Here is a 26,478-nt window from a genome sequence, read left to right as displayed (position 1 = left end):
AAATATTTTTTGAATACTGATATATTTATAGATCGGGCACCAAAGTAGTGACTGGAAAACAATGGTAAAGGTAATAGACATGGCTCCTATGCTCATAAAGCATGTGATCAGAGAGACATATGTTAAACACATTTAAAAATGAATACAATTTCAATGTGTGACAACTACTATGAGGTATCATTAATTTTTATTGTACGAATTCATTTATTTATCTTATTCCCCTAGAGTGTAACTCACTTAAGGACAGAAACACATATTAACTATATTTAGATCATGGAAACCTTTTTTTTTTTTTTTCATAACCAAGACATTGACAGCAACATGTGCATCTACTTATTTTCTACAACTAACTTTCATATGTCAAATACTTTAACCAAACTGCACTAGTTGACATCTCCAAATATGCTGCATATTTTTGCACCTATGTGCCCTATTTATTCCCCTTCATATATAGCTGAATTTTTCCCTTAAGCATGGTTGAATTTCTTACCTAAGAATTAATAAGGAGAGACTGTCACTAGGTAGTATGTAGAAAGTTTCAAGATATGATAATACTCACCTTAATAATAACTATCCAGATAAGCTACAAAATCCTAGGGTTTTAAAAGCATCTGAGAGCAGAGGACACAAAGACATTTAAATTAACTAAAATCAAAACAGCAACAAGTCATATCTAGGAGGGAAAGACTTTCAACTGAAAGAGAATCTCCTGGAGGAGCAAGACAGCAGCTAATTGAAAGCTGGGGAAAGGCATGATAGCTGAGAGGAAACTTCTTGGAACCTCCAGGTTTTTACTGAGTGTGATCCAGTGGTTTCCAAACACTAGAGATGGGGCAAGAGGACTGAAAGAAATTCCACTGAGGTACTCTAGGCCTTCGTCAATGGTGCTGAAAGGTCATTCAAAGGTTGGGGCAAGGAATAGGATAAAGAGAAGTTTCCCTAGGCACAGAAATATGGGAGTGGGACTGAAGAGAAAAGAATACTAACTTCCCAGTGGTCCTCAAAACATTTGAAACCAGTAGTGAACTGAATCTGTTTAAAGCTGCAACAAAACCTAGATTCAGTTACCCTAATGTTTAGATTGATTAACCCTCCATCTCCCCAACACTATCACCTGAAATAATAAGAAACATGCCATGTACTAGAGATGAATATTGTTTACTTCAATCTTTACTGTGTCTATACAATGCATAGCATATAAACCCCAATTTATGAAACATGGGAGGAAACAAGAAAATGTAAACGGATAAAGAAGATGTGGTTTATGTATACAATGGAATATTACTCAGCTATTAGAAATGACAAATACCCACCATTTGCTTCAACGTGGATGGAACTGGAGGGTATTATGCTGAGTGAAGTAAGTCAGTCAGAGAAGGACAAACATTATATGTTCTCATTCATTTGGGGAATATAAATAATAGTGAAAGGGAATATAAGGGAAGGGAGAAGAAATGTGTGGGAAATATCAGAAAGGAAGACAGAACGTAAAGACTCCTAACTCTGGGAAACGAACTAGGGGTGGTAGAAGGGGAGGAGGGCGGGGGGTGGGAGTGAATGGGTGACGGGCACTGGGGGTTATTCTGTATGTTAGTAAATTGAACACCAATAAAAAATTTAAAAAAAAAAAAGAAAGAAAATGTAACCTATAGTAAAAAGAGGAAATACTCAATAGAAGAAGATCCAGAAATGGCCTAGATTACCACACAAGGACTTTATAATCACTATGATTAATATGTTAAAGGATCTCATGATGATAAATATATTAAAGGATTTAGTGGAAAATGTAGACAATATGCACTTAAAAATGGGGAATTTCAGCAAAGAAATGAAAACTGTGATGAAGAACAATATGGAAATGCAACAAATGAGAAATACAGTATGGAAATGAAAAATGTTGACAGATGGAGCAGACTGTATGTAGAATTAAAAAGATTCAGTGAATTGGTAGATAGATCAGCATAAATTATTCCAAACTAAAAACATATAGAGACACCGCATTCATTTGCTAGGGATAGCATAACAAAGTTCCACTGACTAGGAGACTTAACTGAAATTTATTTTCTTGCAGTTCAAGAAGCTAGAAATCTGAAATCAAGGTGTCAGGTTGGTTTCTTCTGAGGCCTCTCTTCTTGGCTTGTAGACAGTCATTTTTCTCCCTATATCTTCACATGATCTTCCCTTGGCACATGACTATGTGCACATTTCCTCTCCACATGAGGACATCAGTCAATAGTGAATTAGAGCTTACCCTAATGACCTCATTTTAACTCAATTATCTCTTTAAAATCTTACCAAGGAATACAGTCTCAATCTGAAGTACTGGGGTTAGGACTGCAACATATACATTTTGGAGGAACAAAATTCAGTCTATAACAGATTTGTGGGGAAAATATCAAATGGTCTAATATATAATTAGACTGATTAATTATAATTTTTGAAGGAGTGGAGACATGTAGTGGTGCACGAGAAATATTTAGAGATTATAGAGAATTTTCCACAATTAATGAAAGACATCAACATAAAGATCCAAGTGTAGAGAATTGCCTAGATGATAAGTATACCCTGATACATCATAGTCAAACTGTTAAAAACAAAAGAGAAAGAGAAAATTTTAAAAGCGTACAAGAGGAGATACATTACATGAAGGGGAACACTTTTAAAGTGAAAAATGATGGCTAAATTCTCATCATAATGGAAGACAAGGAGACAATGAAACAGTATTGTTAAAAGGTTGAAAGGGGGTAGGGAACTGTCAACATTTAATCCCATATTCAGCAAAATCATCTTTCAAAACTAAAGGTGAAATAAAACCTCGATTAGACACCATAAGATGGAAGAATTTGTCTCTAGAAAACTGCACTACAAGAAATCTTAAGATAAATTCTTCAGGCTGAAGTGAAATGACAGCAAATGGAGCCCCAGATCTGTAGAAACCAATGAAAAGCATCAGAAATAGTAAATATCTGGGTAAGCCTTTTAGGCTACTAGCTATTGAAGTAAAAATGATAACGGTGAATTGTGAAGTTTATAACACATCTAGGAACAAGCACAGAAAGAATTATCTAGCATCAAGGTGGTTAATGACTTCAGTACCTAACTATCATAGTTTCTTTTTTTTTTTTTAAGATTTTATTTATTTATTTGACAGAGAGAGAGAGTACAGGAAGGGGGAATGGAGAGGGAGGTGCAGGCTTAGCAGAGACCCTGACATGAGGCTTGATTCCAGGACCCTGAGATCATGACCCAAGCTGAAGCCAGACACTTAACTGACTGAGCCACACAGGTGCCCCCATTGTAATTTCTACAAGACAAATGTTATTGCTTTAGAGTACCACTGAGCATATATCAAGAAAGAATTTCTTCTTCCAAATTAACTAAGAAGAAAAGAAATATTCATCTTTCACTGCTTTATTTGATTTCCTTGTAAAAAATGTCTCTCCTTTAAGTTCTTTATATAATGATATAATCATATATATGACATATTAGAAAATAGATGTGTACAGACACACATACATATTTGATGAGTGGATACCAACCAATACTGTCCAAATTCTCTGATCAATAGGAATTTGAGAAAAAGTATGGAGACAACATCAATACCAGCTACAGAGAAGAATTTGAGCACACCCAGTTTTTTATAGAAGTCTTCTGTGGAAACACTAAATTTCTTTGGGTCAATTATCTTTCCCTGAGCCACAGGTTTGCCTTGCCTTGGCGCAACAGAGGCCTCATCATCCCTCCTCTTACACTGGGCACAGATTATCAAACATCCTCTGTTGTGCTGCTTGAACGACCATGCAATTCCCCTGCAGTCAATCTCCGGTAAAACTGAAAGGCTATGTTAAAAGAGCATCAACCTTCAAAGTTGCATGTGGAAAATATTCATTTTCGCACTCTGTGATTGAAGTCGGAGATGTCTTACTGTCAGAATTCTCAAATGTCACTCCTTCTATAAGAGAGTAGAGGCCATAGGAAGTGTGTGAAACTTTCCTTTAAAAAGAACTCCAAGTGAATACTTAGTGGCAACAGAAGGTGCCAGGTTGAAAAATGAAAGCTGCGGGGGCCTTGTGAAAAAACAGACCAGGATCTGGTTCTGATGGTGATATCACTGTACAATGTGGCATTAATTTCCCCATCCCAATTTCAAAATGGGAGGTTGAAATGATGACCTGGCTCAGAGGTCACATGTTGAAAGACTTGACAGGTAAGTGCTATGAATTAGAGATGATAACTGGTGCTGGTACCCGGAGATTTGACTCCCAGTCTCAGTTCTTTCACAATCAGTCTCTATGCCCATAGGTATTTTACATCTCTGAGCTTCCATTCCCATGTCACAAAATGAGGCATTGGAATTGATGAGGGTCAAGATTCTTTTGAAGGCTGAAATTTTATGAGTGAATGTCCTGAATTTTCTTCTTGTAGAGTTACTTTTACATAAGGACTTTTACATAGAGCAAAAAATGGCTTATAGTCAAAATCAACCTTGAAAATTCCATGCTGGAGAACAATTTAACATCTACCATTTTTATATCACTTCAACACAGGCTTTCCTTTGATGTTAAGAGATTTATCTATCATCTATCTATCTATTTATTTATTTTTAATCTATCTATCTACAGGTAAACACAAGTTGGTAGTTGGCTTGTGTTGAAGGGTCTGGTGTGAAAAATACTAGCCTTTATATACTCTGTCCAGAAATGTCATTTTTTTTGTTGTCTACTGTGTATATTTGGACTATATAAAATATTATTAAAGTGATCATTTAATTTAAATTAAAATTCAGTTCACTAATAACAGATTCATAAACTTGGTGCTTCCTTAAGCTTTTCAATTCAGGATATAACAGTTACTATTCTATTTATAAGTATGACAAATTTTAGCAATTACCTTTAAGGAAGTCTTTGATTACTGTGTGATCCCATTTACAAATTTAGTTAATGAAATAATTTCAAACTTTAAATTACATGTATAAATTTAATATATTTGATTTCCTTTTAATTACTTCAATTGTTTGGTGAGTCTCAATAAGAAGTTAAATATTCTTACATATTTTACAAATAAAACTACTTTAAGTTATATTTGTCTTTTTATGTACTTTTATGTCCTAATAATACATATAAACACAATATGATTTTAGCTTAAACACATGCAAATTAATTCCTCAATTCCATTTTAAACTGGAACCGCAAAACTGTCATGTTATTTTATTGGGTCAAAATCTTGTATACATTGTAAACACGTGAAGAAGTCAAACACAAATAATTTCCTTAACACAAAAACTATTAATACTATAACTGTATTATTTTTAGTATTATTATTTGTATCTCATTGTTAATATACCCCGGATTAAAAATATTATCCATTAAGAAAAGAAATATGTCACCTTATGCAATTTAGGGGTTATCTTCTTAGCTAATGAAAAAGCTACTACTAGAGATACACAGATGTGAAGACATGCAGGGTAATTTCTCCTGACCTCAGTTGCTGGATTGAGCCCATTCCTATCGTCACTATACCTTCAACACTGTAACTTAGAAAAGAAGATGATCCTAAACTTCACTTCCCTCAGTTTGAGGTCTATTACTATATAATTAACCCAATCATCTCACAGAAATCTGCTATTCTATCCAGACTACCACACTAACTTGCTTGAATTTGCACCTTTATGCCTCTTATGATTTTGAAATGCTTTTCTATATGGTTCCAAAAATACATTTGGAATAATGGAATCTTGCACAGAAATATTCCTCCTATTTGGTGGGACTACATAACTTTTAAAGATATTATAAACACTCCTGACTGACTCTGTGGGTCAAACATCTTTACAGTCTTACCAAAGACAGAGAAAGCATTCTTACTATGAGAGTTATATGAAACTAAGACTGAACAAAGACACATCCAATTTTTCTCATAATCACTCTGGGTAGTGGGATGCATATCTGTTGAAGGGATGAAAAACAAAATCACCTGCTTTATATTTTTGTTTTTATTTTCTCTTTGTTTCCTCACTTTCCTTATTCACATAAACTTGAATTACTATAAAGTAAGTGCACTTGCAATACAATCCTTTTATACTTTCTTAAATACAGTACTATAGTTCCCACATGCTGCTCTAGGAATAGTAGGGCTTTAGAAAAAGACATATCCCTAGGATTCTTCCCCAGAGATTCAAGTTTACAAGATCTCAATTTTACTGAAGATTCTATTCATTTTTAAAAACTATGTTAGAGCAATGAAGATAAGAGTTTGGAATATCTGGTCTATTGGGCCAGGATCCAGGAATTCTTAATACTCACGTTTGGCAACTATGTAAATATATACCCTGAACAACTTGCTTGGTCTCTCTGAGAGATATAACATCTTCATGTTACAACATGAGGAAATTGAGGAAAAGATGCCATTATGATATATGCCTAATTTCTTCTCCCAGTGTGTAAGCTACAAGCTTATTGCCAGCAAGTATTTCAAACAAAGAGGAATTAAAACCAAGGAATTAATACAGAAGTATGGGAAAACCAGGAAGTATGATAAATGGCAAGTTGCTGTCCTTCCATGGCCAAAAACAGCACACTCCCTTCAGAAGTCTCAGAATCAAAGTGAGGACTCCGGATGTTATTTGAGATGTCTATTCTAACTGGAATCCCAGAACTGGGGAAACATTTTCAGGACAATCTGTCCCCCCCAATCCCTTGGATATCTACAAAATATAAACATGACAAACTCCATTTGTTATCTAACTGCCCCTCTCTTGGTGACTATGGCATTTTAGGTCCTTAAGAACTCTGCCCGTATCTAGTAATTCCCCAAAGATCTGAGTTTCCTTTTTCTTAGTACACCCTTATCTGGCCAAATGAACGCAGGTCACTTTACAGATCATCTGGAGGGTAATATTTTCAGTATATACTATTGCAGGATCACTTGGAATAGGTGGTATTTCTGCAAAAAAAAAAGGGTTCATTGAAAAGGTTCCAGATCTGCTAACCTGTTCAGGTCTAGGAACAGGGTAACAGGCCATTACTCTACAATATGGTAATTCAAGTAAAGTCTCTTATACCAGACCTAGATATTTGACTGATTTTGTATACAAATAAATTCAGTAGTCAGTTAACCATTTAATTCATGGTCAGCAAATATTTTTTCTGTAATTAGACAGATAGTAGTTTTCTTACACTTTGCAGGTCAAATGGTGTCTGTTGTCATTGTGGTATGAAAGCACTCACAGAAAATACACATGTGAAAGGGCAAGATAGTGTTCTAATAAAACTATTTTTTAAATGACTGACATGCCAGATTTGGCCCACGGGCTGGTTTTCCAACCTCTAATCTAATTCCTTCCAAAGGAACTTTGATTTATTAGCCACTAACTAAAATTTCTTGAAAAAAATAGTCTAAAAGACATTCCAGCCTTGCTGCCAGTTATTGTAACTACATTCTCTTTCCCACTAAAATCAGGGAGTTCCTTCAATGTTGTCACCTCCCATAATAATCACCTGCAGAGGTCAGCTACCACAAAGCTTTTAAAGGATCCTAGTAATCCTAGTGTTTGGGCTTCCTCAAGGAAAGAAGAATTGTCCTGACTCTATCAGGGAACATGGAAGGCAGTGAGCAAGGAAGTGGGTAGCGTATAATAAATTCACTACTGCATTTATCTCCTAATCTTTGGATTTCTTCTTGAACATTATTCCAGGGAAGTTCTGTCATCTCAGTCTCACTAAATATGTATCACTGTTGAGTCAATGTTTCAGTCAACCAATTAAGCAACCTGTTAGAGCCACTTCAATCTAACACATTGAATCCACTATTGTGTTCTGTCATTCTTGGCCTAACAATCTCAGAATCCTGTCATATATGTATTACCCAGGTTCTAACAATATAAATTAATGTAGACTTATAATTCCTTCAGTATATGAGCTATCTCCTTCCAGGTCAAACTTCTTATAATCCTGGGCCTACAGAGATCTGACTCAAGTTTTGGGCATGAAGGCAGTAACTTGGGATAAGGGTGTACCTTGAAAATAACTGCCATAATCTTGCCAAATAACTGCCTCAGTTGAGTTTATTTTAGGTTCTTAAGACAAGGGAAGGCGAGTTTCCTCTTCCTTGGGCAACAAGAATGGCTTTTTCTGGAAAAGGAGGCTCAGAGGGATTTGGATTTGCAAAGCTTTCAGAATAATCTGAATTAACTCACAGATCTTCATTGCAGTTTTCAGAGTTCTAGTCCTTGTTAACCAATGCTCTGACATTTATATAAGAGACATGCTGAAGTTATGAATTCAACTTTTATTACTATTCTACAGCTTATAGGATCAAATTTTGGGTTTGATTTTCAATGGCTTAGTTCTGTGACTTCATGAGAGTTTCTATTGAGGCCATCACAGAACTTCTCTGTTTATACTTTGGGCTAAGAATTTAAAGCCAGGAGATTGCCATTTTCTTTCTTTAGCATAGTCAGAAGCTACCTAACTGCCCTCAGTCCTCATGCCCACCATGAGGCAGTCACTTGGCATTTACAAGCCCGGCATTAATAAGTGTATCATTCCAGGAGATGAGAGGCAATAATTTCAACTACTCTGTTGTCCTTTTACAGAATGGATTACCCATTTCACATTTTCTACTAGTAATAAGTAGAACTATATACAGGCCTGATCAGATTACATAACCAATTCCAGGTGTTTGTTTCTGGGAACATTATCAGTGTAATACTGCATCAATTAGTGTCCAGTAAGGAAAACATAAACCATTTTAGACATTTCAAGAAGAAAGGTTTAATACAAAGAATTGGAGATAGAAGCTAGAAAAGCAACAGAGAGAAGAAAGGAGGGCTAGAGTACCTAAGGAGCTGTTCCTTATTTGCCTGTAATTACTGCTCTGATGCTCCTGATAGCACTTTTGGGATCACACCATTGCTGCTAAGAAAGCCTGCACTACATGATCCTGCCGAACCTGACACCTATAATGCTTGCTGCCTGTGGTCACACTCATTGGCTCACTGCTTCTGCTTTACTGCTAGACACACTGAAATAAGAAGAAAGGAAGGGAGAGAGGGAAGGAGGAAGGAAGGAAGGAAGGCATGAAGGCAGACAGGCAGGCAAAACCCCTTGTCTTTTACTATCATCTTCTAATCTCCAAGTGGTACCTTAAAACAGTTTTCTGGCTTCCTGTTCTAGGGATAGAAAGAATAGCACCAAAGGTATGCATGGAACAAACAATATCTAGAATTACAAAGAACCTTTGAGAGTTGTATGGACTAGAGTTGATGGCCTAAGAGTTTGTATAGTTTTACAGGTATAACTATCACTGGATTCAGTTGTCTTAACATTTTTACTTTCTACGTATTACTGGATTTTTGTTTTATATGTGGGAAATAAACATTTTGTTATTTCATTTTTGTGATAACTGAAGCAATGAATTCATTATACATATTCTAGTTGGCTTTGTGGAATTCATTTTCCTATTGTAACCAATCACTACAAATCTTCAAATGACAGACTCTTTCACCATTTCAATCCCCTGAGTCATTTATTATGGCTGCAAATGAATAAATTGCTTGGGGCCCAATTCTGCTGGTGTTATGTTGAGAGATTTAGACTAGTCAATGTAAATCCCCTGCATATTGACAAAAAGTGGAGGGAGAGAATAGGAAGGAAAGAAAGAAATAGAGAAAGAGATCTTGTTTTTTGTTAGCTTTTTGCACTGTTAATCAAAACTAGTTAAAATTCAGTGAATTACAAGAAATAGTACCAAGTTGCTGTTTCATAATGGAGAGTATGTAGCTGCCTGTACAGAGGGATTTAAGCATGTGTGGCCCAAAAATACAATATTGAACCATTCCGATGGAAATTCTTACTTTATTCTGAATTCATTATTACTATGTGCAAGTAAATTTTCTATTTCCTAGGGAATTTTATAAAGTGTAGAGTATCTTCCTTGACCTCCAAAATCTATAATTAACTAAGGAGGAAAAATGTACAAAAAGAAGTAACAATAATAAAAATATAAAAATAGATATTTCATAAGAGCTGTATGAGGATTTAATGTCACCACCATTTAGCTTTTGCTTCTCCATCAATCCCTACTTTTGTAGGTATGACCCCCTGAAGCCCTGAGATAATATTGAGCAGAAAGAAACCCATGTAGTAGTACGTAGTACATAGAATTTTAAGCTATTTTGTTGAATACATGTTGTACTTCTCCAACTCTACTTTAAAAGTATAAACTTTCCCCAAAGTTTATAAAACAATGCTTTTTCCATAGTTATATGGAAAAACTTTCCATAGTTATGTCTCTGAACTATACTTTCAATTAGGGCTCTGCCAGCATTTCAATTATCCACTGTGTTAGTTTGCTAGAGCTGCCATAAAGTACACACATACAAAAAATGGGTGGCTTAAAACAACAGAAATTTATTCTCTCACAGTTTGGAATATAGAAGTGTGAAATCAAGTTATCAGCTAGGACATGCTCTTATGATGATTATAGGGAAGAATTCTTCCTTTTTCCTCTAGCTTCTGATCTTTGCTGGCAATTCTTGCTATTATTTGCTTATAGATACATTATTTCAAGTACACGGACTATCTTCTTCCATGTGTCTTCAATTTGCATTCTTCTTTCATGTAAGAATGTCCACAAATCTGTCTTTGTGTTCATATTTCTCCTTTTTATAAAGACACTAGTCAGATTAGGCCCAACCTAATGACCTCGTTTTCACTTGACCGCTTCTATAAATAACCTATTTCCAAATAAAGTCACATTTTGAGATAACAGGGATTAGGATTTTGACATACCATTTTGGAAGGACTACAATTCAACCTATAACATCCATCTTCCAAAGTCAGTGTTCAGAACCATAATTTTCTCATAATCCTTGGCATATTTGATTTACTGTACTACCAATTAGGCTAAAAATATTCTAGATTCCTCCAGGTACTACTTTCTTGGCATTTGCTCTGGCACTAAAATCCAAGGTATCCTTACCCCAGAACCAGCATGTATTGTAAAAATACTAAGGTATGTAAATGATATATAACAAATAAGAGAGCTAAAACTAATATATTTATCTGTACTTTATATGATAACGTTTTAATCATGAATTATCTTTAAAATTTCTAGGCAAAGCAAAAACAAAAACCTAAGCAAAAAAAATTTTTTTTGAGATAATTTCCATCACCATTTTATGTGCAGGTCCATTATCCACATTAAAAAAATAGTAGAACTGTCATAGAGAAAGCATCACTGATCATAGAGGACAATGGCTAGAATACAAAGAGAAGAATCTGGGCAGATTTTAAAATTTTCTTTCTATTCTTTAAGCTGGATGTTCAGTAAAACTTACTCATTCCCTGTATAAGCACTCATCTATCAAGTGAATGTTATTGATATTAAGTAAAAGGAAAATAAACAATTTAGTGAAGTGGGCCCTCTCTCCCATCTATTCCACCTGTCCTAAGTGCCTCAATTACTAGCAATGAACCACAACTTACAAAAGTGTCTATCAGAAGGAGCTCTGCCAATTTTTAGTCCACAGTCTCTCCCATGAAACAATGACAAGTAGGAGAGGTGGAATACAATACATTTATATACATAAATGTAACCAGATCATTGAACAAACAGGATTTGTAATCATTAGCAACTTTATTTTTCACTCTCACTGTCTTTAAATTTGTTCAATGGATTTGCTTCTTTTCCTGCCCCTCTACTTACAAGGCACGATGACTTTTCTTCTTATTCTGGAATAGTTAAAAACAAAAAAACAACCCCCCTATGGTCATTTAAACTTCAAAAGCAATTTTCATTCAGAAATTAAAATATATATCTTCTTAAAAGAAGAAAATCACCACATTTAATTAAGTTAAATCTTCTTTTTCCTCCTCCAGGTTGTCTTTAATGGGTAGAAGTACCTTTTGTAAGAGGTGTTGTAGGAGATGGAGAGGGGGTAGGTGGGAAGATAATACATAAGAAAATTCATAATTTACTTTACTAATACATTTGGGAGGAGGCCTTACACTTAAGATTCGAAAGTGTCTTTTTCTCTTATAAGGTGCTTTTGTGAAACTTTCATAGAAACTCTCCTCTTCCTCACCACTGGCCCCTCTCACCTGCAGGTCTCTTGACGATGGAAATACCCTCTTATCCAGCCTGTCTTTTGTAGTTTCTTCCTCAATCTCTGGGAGTGTGGTGATCCCTACAGCCTCTATCAATTGAGCAACACATGCTAATCTAGATGGTATTTGGTCAAGACTTAATAGCCATGCTAGTTCTCTTACAATTGTAAACGACCTCTGATCTATAGGACAAGTTGCATAACCTCTACTCCAACAGACTAGGAAGGCAGGCTTTCCTATGCCCTTTCTTGCCTCTGACTTGTCATTCAACAACAGCAATCCCATTTCTTGATCTTTAAATATCTCAGGTGCAAGTCTGACCACAGAACTCACCAATATTAAGCATATGATACATACCAAACTCCCTGAAACGGTCTCACTGAAGCATCGCCCAGGGAAGTTGAAGTAAGAATATTCCACACAGTGTCTCTCATTGGTACAAGTGGGACCCATCACAGACAATAACTCAAGTCACATATTTCTTTTCTCAAGGCACTTTACAATCCTTGATACCGATAAGGACATTTGGGCTGATCTCATAGATTGACACAAATTTACTTTCAAAAATATGCATCTTTATTTAATATCTCACTTGGGGACTTGCTATTGATTTTCTTTGCTTCTTGGCTGAAACTTCCATCTTAATATCCTGTTATACTGCTAGAGACTTTGTGCTACAGAAACTATACCAATGGGAAAAGAAGACACAGGAACAGTGGCCAAACAGGTCTTCAGTTTGTAGTCTCAGCATTTCCATTTACTGTACCATCTATAACTTCTCCATGTGATTTCATGCTTTGCTGAGAACTCAAACTCCTCCCCAAATCGACCCCATATCTCCCTTAGAGAGGAGCCCACAAGACCACATGTCTCCTCTGACAGAGGGAAAGCCCAAAGACAGTGCTCACCAGTCTCCGTCCCTGAGAACATGAAAGTCATCCACAAATCTGTGGCAAATCAGATGTCTGCCCCTTAGCCTGATGCTCCAAGACAAGTAGATGGGCTTTTCCCACACAAAGTCAAAGTTGTATGTGACAGTGAGTAGACTAGTGGAAAGCCATGTCTGCCACATGTTGGTAATGCTTAAAAGAAATAAGTGTGCTGACAGTATTTATTATAAATGCCAAAGTAAAAATACCCTGACATTTATACTGTGATGTCCTGCTCTCACTAACCACAACCATCATAAAAATCCCTGTCATTTGTCCTGTTATCTAGTTTTTGGTCTTTTTTTATCCACTTCTGAACTCTAATGTTCAACTCCAGCTCCCCACAAATTCCTGGATAAAATCAGTTTGGTTTGGTTTTCTTTTCCTTTTTTTTTTTTTTTTTGCTTTAATTTACCACTTTCATATCTAAGAGTCTATGAATACTCAGTCTGGAACATCATAGAAAAATGACAGCATGACCCAAATGTCATGTCACATGACAAAATGTCATGACCCAATGTCTCATGTCACATCAAGTCTTATGAGAGCAGAGATAATGATTTCTCAAATAAATACCAAAATGGATAAATTGCATTTGCAAAACTAACTGAACAGACAACAACAAAAAATGTAAACAAACAACTATTTATTTATGTCTTCTCTTTTATCCCAGGGGCCTATTTTGACCAGAGAATACTTTTTGTCCCATACTTTTCCCTACATTCAAAGTACCTTGGATAGATATTATGCATTCCCAACCTGTCAGCTTTGGCTGAATTACAGAGTGCTCAATTATTCTCTAATTGAATAGCTGCCCAATGCAGGCCACGTAATGACTTCCTGATTATCTGCCTTTAAATGATGAATGAAATGAATATGTAACATTCTGTTCAAATATAGCATACTTAGCATGCCAAATGAAAACTGATTTTGTGCTCCTCTCTCTGAAAAACGTATATTTTATTGTAATTCAGTTCAATGGTTGTTCGGCTGCTTGTTTTCTAGTCATCAAGATAAACATTGAATGAGCTATCTAGGAGAACATTAGTCTTCATTTTTGCTTTCCAGCAGATGCTAAAGGTGTTAAACATTGTTTAGATTATTTGGGTTCCTCTCTTTACATCATCTCATTGGAAAAAAAAATGAGGAAGGTCATATTTTTACGAACAGTTCTTGTTGGCAAAGTTCCAATACACATTGGCAAAAAAACAAATCTGTTATGATGAATGTGTTGCAAAGACAACACCATTAAAATATGAATAAATTATTTATTGGCAAGAGTGCTTTTTATAAAGCAGCAATTTACAGTATTAGCACCAAAAAAAGAGTACATGATTTGAAAACTGATTTTATGCCTGGTCAATAATAATAGCTGCTTCACGATCACAATAGTTCATTTTATTTTCTTTTTACATGACTTTACCTTCAATATACTAATTTATAAATACCAACCTAAGAAACTGTATCAGAGAACTCATTGTATGTAATAGTAACTTTTAAGAGACAACTTTTCCCACTCACTTGAAAGAAGAGGACACTCAGGCAAGTAACAAAAGAAAGAACTATGGAGAGAGAAGGAAGGAAGAAGTGACGGGGTAAGGAATTTTATTACCTCTTCTAATATGTGGTTGATATTGCACAGGTAAATTGGTGCTTATTTTGCATCCCTAGGAATGGTTTTATATGATATGTATCCTGCACCAGCTTTTATTTATTTTTATTTTTAAAGATTTATTTATTTATTCATGAGAGACACAGAGAAGGAGAGGCAGAGACACAGGCAGAGAGAGAAGCAGGCTCCCTGCAGGGAACCCGATGCAGGACTCCATCTCAGATCCCAGGATCAAGCCTTGAGTCGAAGGCAGACGCTCAACCTCTGAGCCACCCAGGCATCCCCTGGACCAGCTTTTAACAAAATGCTTTCTGAGATAAAGAAGAGAACATCCTTTAGCAGCTTCTTGAAATTTTCCCTAAATTTATTTTATTTTTTAAGATTTATTTATTTATTTTAGAGAGAGAGAAAGAAAGCACAAGTGCATGAATGGGAGGAGGGGAGGAGGGAGAGAGAGAGAAAATCTTTAAGCAGACTCCCTACTGAGTGTGGAGTCCCATCCCTGGACTCTGAGTTCATGGCCTGAGCTGAAATCAGGAGTCAGTGACTCAACAGACTGAGCCACCCAGGCACCCTCCTAAATTTCATTTTTATGAAGAGAATTTCTTAATTAAAACAGGAAAAAAAAATCCTTTTCACGTATATTTATTTCAAGATGTTAAGATAATTAATTTAGTACTCTCCTCAGAATATGCTTCTTTACCTTCTCTCTTCTTTTTCATATTCTTTTATTCTTTCTTTTTGTCTATATGTTCTCTTTTACTGTTAGTTTAAAAAAAACCTGATGGTTCTATAGATAAATCTAGCCCCAAAATGCTTTTGGTTTGGTCCACTAACATTTTACAAAAACTTTGAATTTATTTTCAGCATTTAACACGGGCCAGTTTCATATAAACATGTGGCTATCCAATTTCTCATTAAAATTCATTTCTAGGAATACAGTCTAATAAGAATTACCTCCTTTCATGAGCCAAGCACTGTCAGGTTTGCCAAAATCCAGCCCATTTTTCTCAAATGCATTCTAAAACTTGCACTCATAGTCTTTTAAGTTTGCAGTCTCTAGGAAACATTTCAAAATCCGGTGTTGATCCAGTCATATCCATGAAAGGGTGTGCTCAGCTCAGCGAAACACAGAGCCACTCACTAGTTTTAGAAAGCAACATTAGAACTTCTGCCAAAAATTATTTCTATATTAGATTGAGAGAGAAATTGTGCTTTGCTAAGGTTTAATATACCCATTGTCATGGTTCCCATTTTTATCGCACATATCAGATAGTGATGTGTCTTAAATGGCTCATGGGCTTTTTGAAGAATGGTAAGCTTTCCACATTGTGGAGTAGTGGACAGTTCAATTTTTTTGGTCACTTTCAACATGTTGTGATGTTACCATTTAATTAAAAATAAGAATTATATGATACACTTTCAGAAAATGGATAGCTGCCATTAGAAGATGCCTATAAAGAAATAGAGGTAATAAATGACATTAATAGTATGAGTACAAGTAAATATGACATAACTGTCAGTACTCTTACTCTCCATACAATCTTTATCAGCCATATTATGAGCTAAAACCATTATGATCTAATAAAGTCTAATAAGTTGTCCACTAAAAATGAATATTTCAAAGTAAAGGTTACATTTTAGCACTCACTGTGAAAGTGACTGTTTTTGTGCTATGAAGAAAACATCATGAAAAGGGATGCTCAAAAATCCTTTTATTCATTTTTGAAAACTATAGTGTGTCATGTAAGAAACAAAATGTCTAAGATTAACCTTTCTCTTAGACATACATGAGCACATGTGCACATATACAAACAGCTTCAGAATCATTGGACTTGTCTTAAAAATCTCCCAAATATGAAGCTTCTGTGCATTTTTAAGTCATTTCTAAAAATTTTAAAATGCATTCATTCCTTCCTGAAAATTTGCAGTGTGGTAGTAAAACCTTTCACTTAAATGGTAGATTGGATTAAAAGGATTTTATTACTGAAAATGATCCAATGTTTTATTCCTTATATTTGGACCTCTGTCTCTCTACAAATACATATATATGCTAAAAAGGCTATATTATATATTATATATAACAGATACATATATTTACATATATGTATTGTAAAGTCTCTTTCTCCTAGTTATGACAGCCATGAAATCTAAGATGAGAATTAAAAAATCTTTTTTAAAAGATTTTATTTATGTATTCATGAGAGACACACAGAGAGAGAGAGAGAGGCAGAGACACAGGCTGAGGGAGAAGCAGGCACCCTTCAGGGAGCCTGATGCAGGACTCAATCCCTTATCTCAGGATCACGCCCTGAGCTGAAGGCACTCAACCGCTGAGCAACCCAGGTGTCCCAGAATTATAAAATCTTATAACCAGGTAAAAAGTTCTATTATAATTTAAAATATAATCTTCGAGACTAAAAAACTATTCAATTGGATTTTCCCTTAAAAATTTACTGCATTTCATTAGTCATGAAGTATGTGTGCTAACATCTCTGAGATTGGAGGTATACCTTAAAATTGATGGGTAGCCTATGATAAACTAGATATTTTCCCTTTTTTAGTAATATATGAAATTAAACAACATCTTATATTTGGTGGAATATAGTACTAATAATTATGCTAATGACACTATAGTTAATGGGAAAAATAAATTCTGCACAATATGTGAATATAATTTATGAAATACTTTGCTTTCATCTTTTTTCTAAAAGTTGTAAAATAAAAACACTCCATTTCCTTATTTATTAGACTTTATAATGTATAAAATACATTGCATAGTAAATATATATATTTCATAAATATTTACATAATGAATATGATAAACATATTCATTAATATGATATATAATCATAAAAGTTTGGATCTACAGTTCCAACCTATGTACCACATTGTTTAATACCTTTTATCTTTTGAGTATCTGGCCTCTTGAGAAAAGAAAGCAAAGAAAAGAGAGACCATGCTTAGAGACGGGGATGGATCTATGCTGCTTTTATGGGTTGGGCTTGCCTTTGTGGAAGAGAACTTCAAAGATAACATCAATGTTTTATTTCTCAAGACAGTTGTAGTCAAATGGATTTTCATTTTATTATTATTCAAACTACATATACTTTTAATTTGTATACCTTTAATGTGTAATATATTAAGTTGTATATTTATTAATAGAATATCAACATATATTGCAGTAAACTCAACTGAAATAAGGCATACCATTTAAGATATAGTTGTTGTTATGTTGTTTCTATAGTTTGCTTATTGCTTAATAGTACTGAACACTATTCTTTAATATTAGAGACATAGGGGTGGAAAATCCATAATATTCTTGTCTAAGAGCTTACATTTGAGTAAGCAATGAAGATATAAACAAAATGTTTTCATAATTGATAAAGGCTAAGAATATAGAATCATGGTAATGTGATAGAATTGATTGGGTTTAGGCTTCAGTATTAGGATTGTTGATAGAAAACCTAAGGTTACGGTGATTTCAAAACTGACTGGTTCCTCAAAATATTTCCCAAATCTGCCCACTCCTGTTCCTCTCCCAAGCAAGATAATCTGTGTCTTTAAATCAAGAGCAGGGACGCCTGGGTGGCTCAGTGGTTGAGTGTCTGCTTTCCACTCAGGGCGTGAGCCTGGAGTCCTGGGATCAAGTCCCACATTGGTCTCCCTGCATGGAGCCTGCTTCTCCCTCTGCCTCTCTCTCTCTCTGTGTCTCTCATGAGTAAATAAATAAAATCTTTAAAAAATAAAAAAAAAAAATAAATCAAGAGTAGCAGGTAGTCCTGCTATCAATATATCTCTACCTATCATCTGTCCTCCACCCAGAGTCTTTGAGTTAGAAAACTTCAGGTTTCATGGAACTTTGGTCCTAATTGTCTTCAGACTCAACAGCCTATGTCTTCACATCTGTGATTGGGAAGGTTCAAGTGTAACATGTTCTATCAAAATGAATGAAGCCTATCCATACTCACTATATAAAATGGAAAAGGACAGTAAATTCCCTCAAGGAACCAGAAGTTCCCTTCAAAGAGAAATCTTCATGACCTGTTAAGAATCTGCTACATTCTTTAGTCTAGGCTCTACCTTTTGCATTTTCTATTACAGTAACTTCCACATACTGGGAATGAGAAAGAGATAATCCACCATTTGCTCTGGCATTTTGGCATTAGTGTTACCTGTTTTTGTTTTGTTTTGTTTTTAAATGATTGTTAATAAAAAAAATAGAGATATATAACTTTTAATCAGATAATTTCCCTTGACAACATGTTTCCTGATACCTGAGCCAGCACACTAAATGGTGATGGGGTTTTCCAGCATATTCCTGGAAGAAGAGGGCAAGTTAAAATTGGTCAGCCATGTTTCCTACTTCAAAGGAAACTTCCCTTTCTTTCTTTCTTTCTTTCTCTTTCTTTCTTTCTTTTTCTTTCTTTCTTTCTTTCTTTCTTTCTTTCTTTCTTTCTTTCTTTCTTTCTTTTTTCTTTCTTTCTTTCTTTCTTTCTTTCTTTCTTTCTTTCTTTCTTTCTTCTTTCTTTCTCTTTCTTTCTTTCTTTCTTTCTTTCTTTCTTTCTTTCTTTTCTTTTTTTTTCTTTTTCTTTCATTCCTCAGTGTACCTGGCCTCTATGTATAGATCACAGATCTGTGACTATTAACTTTTCTTTTGAGTAGACAGCTCATCATATACTGTTTAGCAAAGCTAAATGGTATAAAAAAAAAAAAACTTTTTTAAAAAGGATTTTACTTATTTATTTATTTGAGCAAACGAGAGAGTGCACAAGCAGGGGAAGCTGCAGGAAGAGGGAGAGGGAGAAGCAGGCTCCCTGCTAAGCAGAGAGCCCACCCCAGGGCTTAATCCCAGTACCTGGGGATCATGACCTGAGCCAAAGGCAGATGCTTAACAAATTGAGCCACCTAGGCACCCTGAAAGGAAGACATTTCTAAGAAGTATTTAGCTTTACACGTATAGCTAAAACCTGAAGCTCCTATAATTCGAAAGTATTAACTGTAGGCTGAGATATCTGTGTTGTATAACCACTAACAGAATTTAGGGGACTTTGTTTCATTTCATTTCCTTTTTCTTTCTTTCTTTTCTTTCTTCCTTTCTTTCTTTCTTTCTTTCTTTCTTTCTTTCTTTCTTTCTTTCTTTCTTTCTTTCTTTCTTCTTTCTTTCTTTCTTTCTTTCTTTCTTTCTTTCTTTCTTTCTGATTTATTTATTTGAAAGAGTGTGTGCAGGACAGTGAGAGTACTAGCAGGGGGAGGGGGCAGAGAGAACGGAAGAGAGAGAATCCCAAAGCAGACTCCCTGATGGACAGGGAACCCACCCCATAAGGCTTGATCCCAAGACCCTGAGATCATGACCTGAGAGGAAATCAAGAATCAGACAGTTAATGGACTGAGCCACAAGGCACCAATAGGAGGTTTTGTTTCTATTTGTCAAGTTCACAAACTCCTAAGAACTTTGTTGGTTGTGACTATTGCTAGCCTAGGTATACCCTGGTGTCCATCCTAACTCTTTAGCCTGTTTTCTACCTCTGTCACTGGACTCTGGATTTTGCCACCAGCAGAAGCTTGTACCTTGGCTCTGGCAGTATGATAGCCCCTATCCATGCTAAGCTTCTTAGCATTTCATTTGTATTGTTATGAAAATCCATGGCCTCCAGTTTCCCCCTCCTCATCCTTTGTATCTAACACTACAATGATGTTTCATTTTTATAAATAGTAATGAATTCACTGGAACTTGCAAAGCACCAAATCTGGTCATAATTTTTGAAGGAGATTCCTTACAATGCTTATTGACTCCTCTTTTACTTCATTTTTAAAACATTTTTTACATTAATGGAATATTATCTGGTCAAAGATAAACCAATAAACTAGGATGAAATTAAGAAATTTTAAAAACTTCTGTTGACTTTAGAACAGTATTTAGTAACCAGATTTTTAATATACCATAATAATAGCTACTCTTCCCTGAGCTTCGACAGATCCATGCCTTGCTGAAAGCTTTACATATAACAACGTATAATGTTATCATTATGCTGTGTGTGTGTGTGTGTGTGTGTGTGATTGAAAGCCCTATGTTATCAGAATCTCCATTTGGTAAAATAGAAACAATACCAATCTCCCAGGGCTGTTGTCATAACACCTAGGTAATGCTTGTTCAAAGCACTTGGCACATGGGTACTACTTCAGGAGGACTGCTATTTCTATGATTTTGATTTATTTTTATTTCTGTCATTCTTACTTGATAGATAAGGGACCTATTTCACAGAAATTAACTTGCTTCAAAGAGTTCACCTAATATGACAAGGCTTAAATTTGAATCAAGGACTGAAAGCCTCCTGCAACCATTTTCTTTCCACCTTCCACCTAGGCATTTTGATTGCTTTGCTTTGTTTTTATTTTATTTTGTTTCACGGAATCCTGTGCCTTCTTGATTAAGGTCTTTGCCTTACACATGCTATATTTCTTTCTGTTTATTTTTTTTTTCTTCCTCTATTCCACTATTTTTTTCTCTAGCACCAATGACTTTGCTTCTCTACAGTGTACCTCCTGGGGCAAAGATGAAGTTAGGAAATAAGCTGCAAAACCATTCACTTTTCACACTCCTCTCATTTCTTACCACTTCTGCTTACTAGATCTTTGCATTGACTTTTTCTATTATATATGTCAAAACACGTTTTCTTATCTAAATTGCAACTGCGGAGAATATACTATTTTATGATTGTATTAAACATGTGGAAAATATTCTTTTTATTGTTGTTGCTTTCATGTCTATCAATAAAACTTTAAAATTAAATATCATCACCACAAGTGCCAGAAGACTCAGGGCAAGAAGCAGAATGAAGTGAATTAGGCGTCTAGGGTACAGAATTTAAGGAGGCACTTTATCTCAGCCTCATGCAGGTAGAGTGAGCACCTCTGAGTGATGCCTCCTTAAGATTTGCATCATAGGAGCTTCACTTGCTTCACTTAAGCCAGGGCTCTAGGAGTATCTAGATATTCTTTCTTAGAATCACAGTTTTCTTAGATTATTCCTGGATTGAGAAGGAGGACACTTTGTTATGTTGGCTTTTTCATAATAATGGGTTTAACTTCTAGCCCTCTTGGAATTTGCTGTGGCATGATAACAAGTTTAAAATCAGGCAACGTTCTACTAAAGGCCAGGTGTTCAAAGTATAATAAACAGCTCCCTAAAGATTAGAAAATGAATATTTAACTAGATGACTACATTTGATTTCCTTCATTCATTTTTTATTATTTCACTGAAAACCTTCTTGATGGAAATCACATTGACAGGATTTTAATATCTTCTGGTAAATGAAACCTGTCATTCTAATAGGTATATTTCTTTGCAGTACTGTCTAGTAAACTCTTGGTGGCCAGTAATTTTCTCCATAATTAAGATATAGAAAATTTCATGCAGATTGTACCTCAAGAGTATAAAATTTATCATGAGAGGTTGATAGTTAATGATGAAACAAGTTATATTAATTAGGTCCTATTTACAAAGAGCTTGTTTTCTTCTTTTTAACACAGGAAAAAAAAATAACCATCTATGGAAGTTTTAAGTGCTTAATTGTTTGTATTTTCCTTTCAAAGGCAAAGAAAACCATCCTGCCCATCAAAACAGAATTTTGTGCAGAGTTTCAGAATCCTTCTTTAAAAACTAGACCCAAGAAGCAAAGCTCTCTAAAACTGACATTTACTAAAAATTACCAGTTAACACAGTTACCTTGGAAATCGAGGCCAGGGTATCTGCCTTTACATTTCCACTGTGTTTATCTTACGGTTGTAGTTCCAGAAATTCTAATGTATAAGAAACGGTTTAGAGCTCCAGTATCAGACTTTGCTAAGTAAGTATTTTCCAATTATCACAAATGACAGTTTTCATCTGATTGCCTATCAGAACTCAGAGAAAAATCCCAAAGCAATGCAAAAAGCTGATAAAATCATCAGGTTTCTCTATACTTGTACATATTCCTAAATATTGTCTTGTGACCTTCATTCTCATGCTTATGCTTGGAGAGGGCCCAAATGCAATTTTATTGTTGTTATTGTTTTTAACTTGTGCTACTAACATTAAAGGAGATTTGCAAGTGTGTTATTGTTGTTTGTTGTAAATTCTCTAAGATTCTCATGGAAGATTGAACCCAATATAAAGGTATACTCATGGGATAGCCACACAATATAAGCTGTCCTGTTTTGTAACTTTCATAATGCCTTCCCATTTCATTTCTTTGAACTGAATTAAGTCCAAACCTAAGACAAATAATGACTTTCTGATAATCTCTCTATAAATGATGAAATGTAATGTATACAGTCACCCAACAGAAAGACAAATAAATAGTTCCTGTGACCTTTGGGAAGAAAGTGAAACTATTAAAAGCTAGAGATCTTTTTTCTTCTTTTAAGTTTGCTTTTGTCTATTTTAAAATATTTTTTCTGTACTTTTCATATCATGTTTGTTAATGGTTATAGTGACAGGCATTGCATTTCAGAATCTACTCAAATCCTCATGGAAGCAGCAACTGAGACTGAAGAAAAACTGGTTCTATCGGGTTAATCTAGGATTTCCAAACTGAGTTTAGATCAAAAAAGAAACCCAAGATTTCCTAGTGAATGGGGATCTTGGTTTTATTCATATAAAGCTCTTCCATCACCCACTCCAGCATGATGCTTCTGAAATGCAGAAACCTGTCACTTCTGAGATAAACCCACTAATCCACCTCTGTCCTTGGCATTCTCCGTGTTCAGTGGGCAGATCTTTTTGGTGTGGATATTTCCTATCACTTATTCTCAGCGCTACCTTTGTGTCATAAGCTGATAGCTTTAACCGATGCTTTTCTTGTCTTCCAGATTCAACGAAGACATCCAGACGGCTCTGTGTGGTGTTTTGAGAGCAGCCCCTGTTGAAGCTCTTCTGTAGGTAATCCCTGGGAATGACAGCACATGTGTCATAAACCAAAAGAGTTGCTACTGTGTTCACCTCATCAAAGCATCTGTGAATTCTTGTTCCTAAGTGAATATGCAAATCAACAATAGCTTCATTTGGTATTTTTCTTGTTCTTAGTCAGGATTCTAACCTTCCTTGTTGTTCACATACATGAAAAAGATGCATATGTTTATCAGAAAAAAACAAAAACAAAAACAGAAAGAACCCTGACTGCTCTTCTTTCCTTGTGAGCTAGTTAGTTATCTGGGGCTCTCATTATACTCTGATTTGCCACTTATCATAATTCTCCTACTTGTTGGTTTCATCTCTAGGCCAAAAGCTTCTTACTGATAAAGACAACGTCTTAATCATTTTTTAACCCTCAGGACCTGATGTGTTGGTGCTTAAAGAAAGTTGTTTAAATGATTGAATGAGCTAATGATAACAAAAGTTTTAAAATTATATCAATATCCATATATAGACCTCTCCATAAAATCTATCCTCTCCCATTTCATCATGTTTCAGTTTTATGTGTTCACACTGTTCACTAGTATGGTCTTGCTTTTCAATCTAAGTAACCATCGTGACTTGGCTAGTTTGTTAAATGAGCACACAACACCATGCTATCTCCTTAGTGGTCTATGCTATACCTTCACACTGAAGAAAAAAATGTCCATATTGGAGGAAGATTTGATGTGTTGTAATGAGGCCAACTGTCTTAGAACTGGTGGCTCTCACCCTAAGAGCCATTCTTGTCACCCGGGGTGGTTCCATCTAAGTGTTAGCCAGTTGGTGAGTGAGATTTTTGGAAAAATTCCAAGCTATAGTTAATTATGTGCTTTTTTCAAAGCTTGACTTTGTTGTCTTCATGCATGCCTTTTCTCTATTTAGTAAGTGGCTTGTTTTGCTTTTTTTGCACATCTAATCTTATTTACAGTTTTCTTGCATAAAATAGAAACACGATGTAATACTGAGGCAAATTGCACATTGCATTTGCTTTACTCAAATGTTTTAAAAAGACAGTGAGATGATGCATGTGCACTCTTAAAACAATATATTAAGAATCCTACAACTAAAAGGAATTTATCATTTTTATTGTCATTCATTTCACTTTTTTTTTTTTTCATTTCACTTTAAAAATAACATGAGAATGTCTGACTTTTGGCGGTTGACATGAGACATTTTCAGTACTTTTTGGGTTTGATGTTTTTTTCTGGTATTTTTCTGTTTTTTACACAAGATGAGTTGTGTGTGTATATGCTTTCTAGAGATTTACAGTTTTTTTTTGTTTTTTGTTTTTTGTTTCTTTTTCTTTTCTGGGGCTTTTCAGTTGATTCCTTTCACTTTGGTTTTGCTTGTTCATGCCTACCGAGAATAAACTTTATGATAAAGCTGATACATCAACTCTAAAAACGACAAGTCTGTGGGATTTAGGGGGTGGGGGCATTGGAAAAAGAACAAGCTGAGGAAAATTAAATACTTCCCAAAGAGCATTTTACTTTCTGAGTTATAATCCCAAAGAAAATTGCTATAATGTAAAAGGCTTGGAATAAGAACTCTTGATACTAGATACATGTAAACTATGGTCAAAGAAGCTAAGAAATCGACGAGCTGCAGATAATATTGGCTGCTGTGTTTAAGACATTTCGTGGCTGTATTCTGAAGTGGAGTCTTCAGTCGGTTAGATACTTTGGCAGCCTGGGTATTATTGATCTATTGAAGACAAAAGGGAAAACGTTCTGATCGGTATGCTAAGAAGAGTTTGCTTCCTAGGGAAGGCAGGCAGTTTCATGCTTCCTAACTTTTCACTGCAATTGTGAAGCCCACCTAGGAAGACAGAGGTTTGAATTATTAAAGAAACTGAGTTTTCTAGCCTTGAAGCAGAATTTTTAATATTCTGCAAATTTTATAACATCTTGTTTGGAAATACACATTTTCCCCTCATGTTTAGAGACAGACAGAAAGAAAATTCACTCAGGGGTAAGAAAAGTTAACCATGACGCTGAAATTCAGTTGAATGTATTAAGATACAACTTGGGTTTTAGATACTTAAAGATTGGTGATTTAGAATTTGAACAGCTGGACTGCTGTTATTATGATCCCAAAATCATCTGTGGGGAAAATTGATGTTTTTTATTTAATATTTTAAAATATTTTTATTAGAAAAGCTGGTATAATAATAATTAAACTTTCAACTCATACCTGAAACTTTTTTCCTTGAAACAACCTCTCTTTGTATTATGACATGAATTAAATCTTTCTTAAACATAAGAAAAAAAGCACAGTACATAGCATGAATAAATAAGGTTTTGCTTTCTTCTTTGCTGGTTAACACTAACTAGCAGCTTAGGGTGAGGGTTTTAGGATAATACAGACTTGAAATGAATTGTCTTTACCATTTTTCTAAGTATAAGCTCTTGGCAACCTATTTAACATCTTCAAATTAGCCTCCCAACCTGTAAAATGGAAATTATCAAAGAATCCATTTTATGAGCTTATTACTGGAATATATTAGAAAATAGATGGAAAACATGTAACAGTGTCTGAAATACAATAAATATTTTAAATATGTTGTATATTCATATGATTCTAGTAGCTCTATGGAGGGTATTGTGAAAAAAGATAGAAATCTGTTTGATTCAAACTCCCACTTCTCTTTGGGTTGGAAGTCATGCCTGGCAGTACAGAAGTTCCAAGAGAGATAGAGTTGTGACAAGGTCTTTCTGTTTTGACCGAAGTGCTCATTAGTGCCTGCTAATGAGAAAAGCTCAGGTCAGAGGCCAAAGAGAGTACACTCTCATGGTAAGAAATGGGAGAGGTCTAGAGGTCAAGGTCAGAAATCAGGGACCCAAGTTACATCCTGAGAGTGGATAACCCAGTGTAGAGAATCAGGTGGCCATAAGT

General features: G+C 35.1%; 1 protein-coding gene across 4 annotated transcripts in view; it reads left to right on the top strand.

Annotated features, from left to right (window-relative positions):
* LOC144312683 (uncharacterized) overlaps positions 1–23,567 on the top strand; it is a 2,041,845-nt gene extending 2,018,278 nt beyond the window's left edge. For all 4 annotated transcript variants that reach the window (XR_013378226.1, XR_013378224.1, XR_013378221.1 and 1 more), the window contains one exon: positions 23,499–23,567. The gene's annotated coding sequence lies outside the window, so the exon portion shown is untranslated. The remainder of the gene's footprint in view (positions 1–23,498) is intronic.
* Positions 23,568–26,478: the final 2,911 nt, after the last annotated feature.

Source organism: Canis aureus, chromosome 4 (genome assembly GCF_053574225.1).
Source record: "Canis aureus isolate CA01 chromosome 4, VMU_Caureus_v.1.0, whole genome shotgun sequence".
Lineage (NCBI taxonomy): Eukaryota > Metazoa > Chordata > Mammalia > Carnivora > Canidae > Canis > Canis aureus.
Note: the sequence above shows the minus strand (reverse complement) of the source record. Positions and strands in the feature narration are given on the sequence as shown.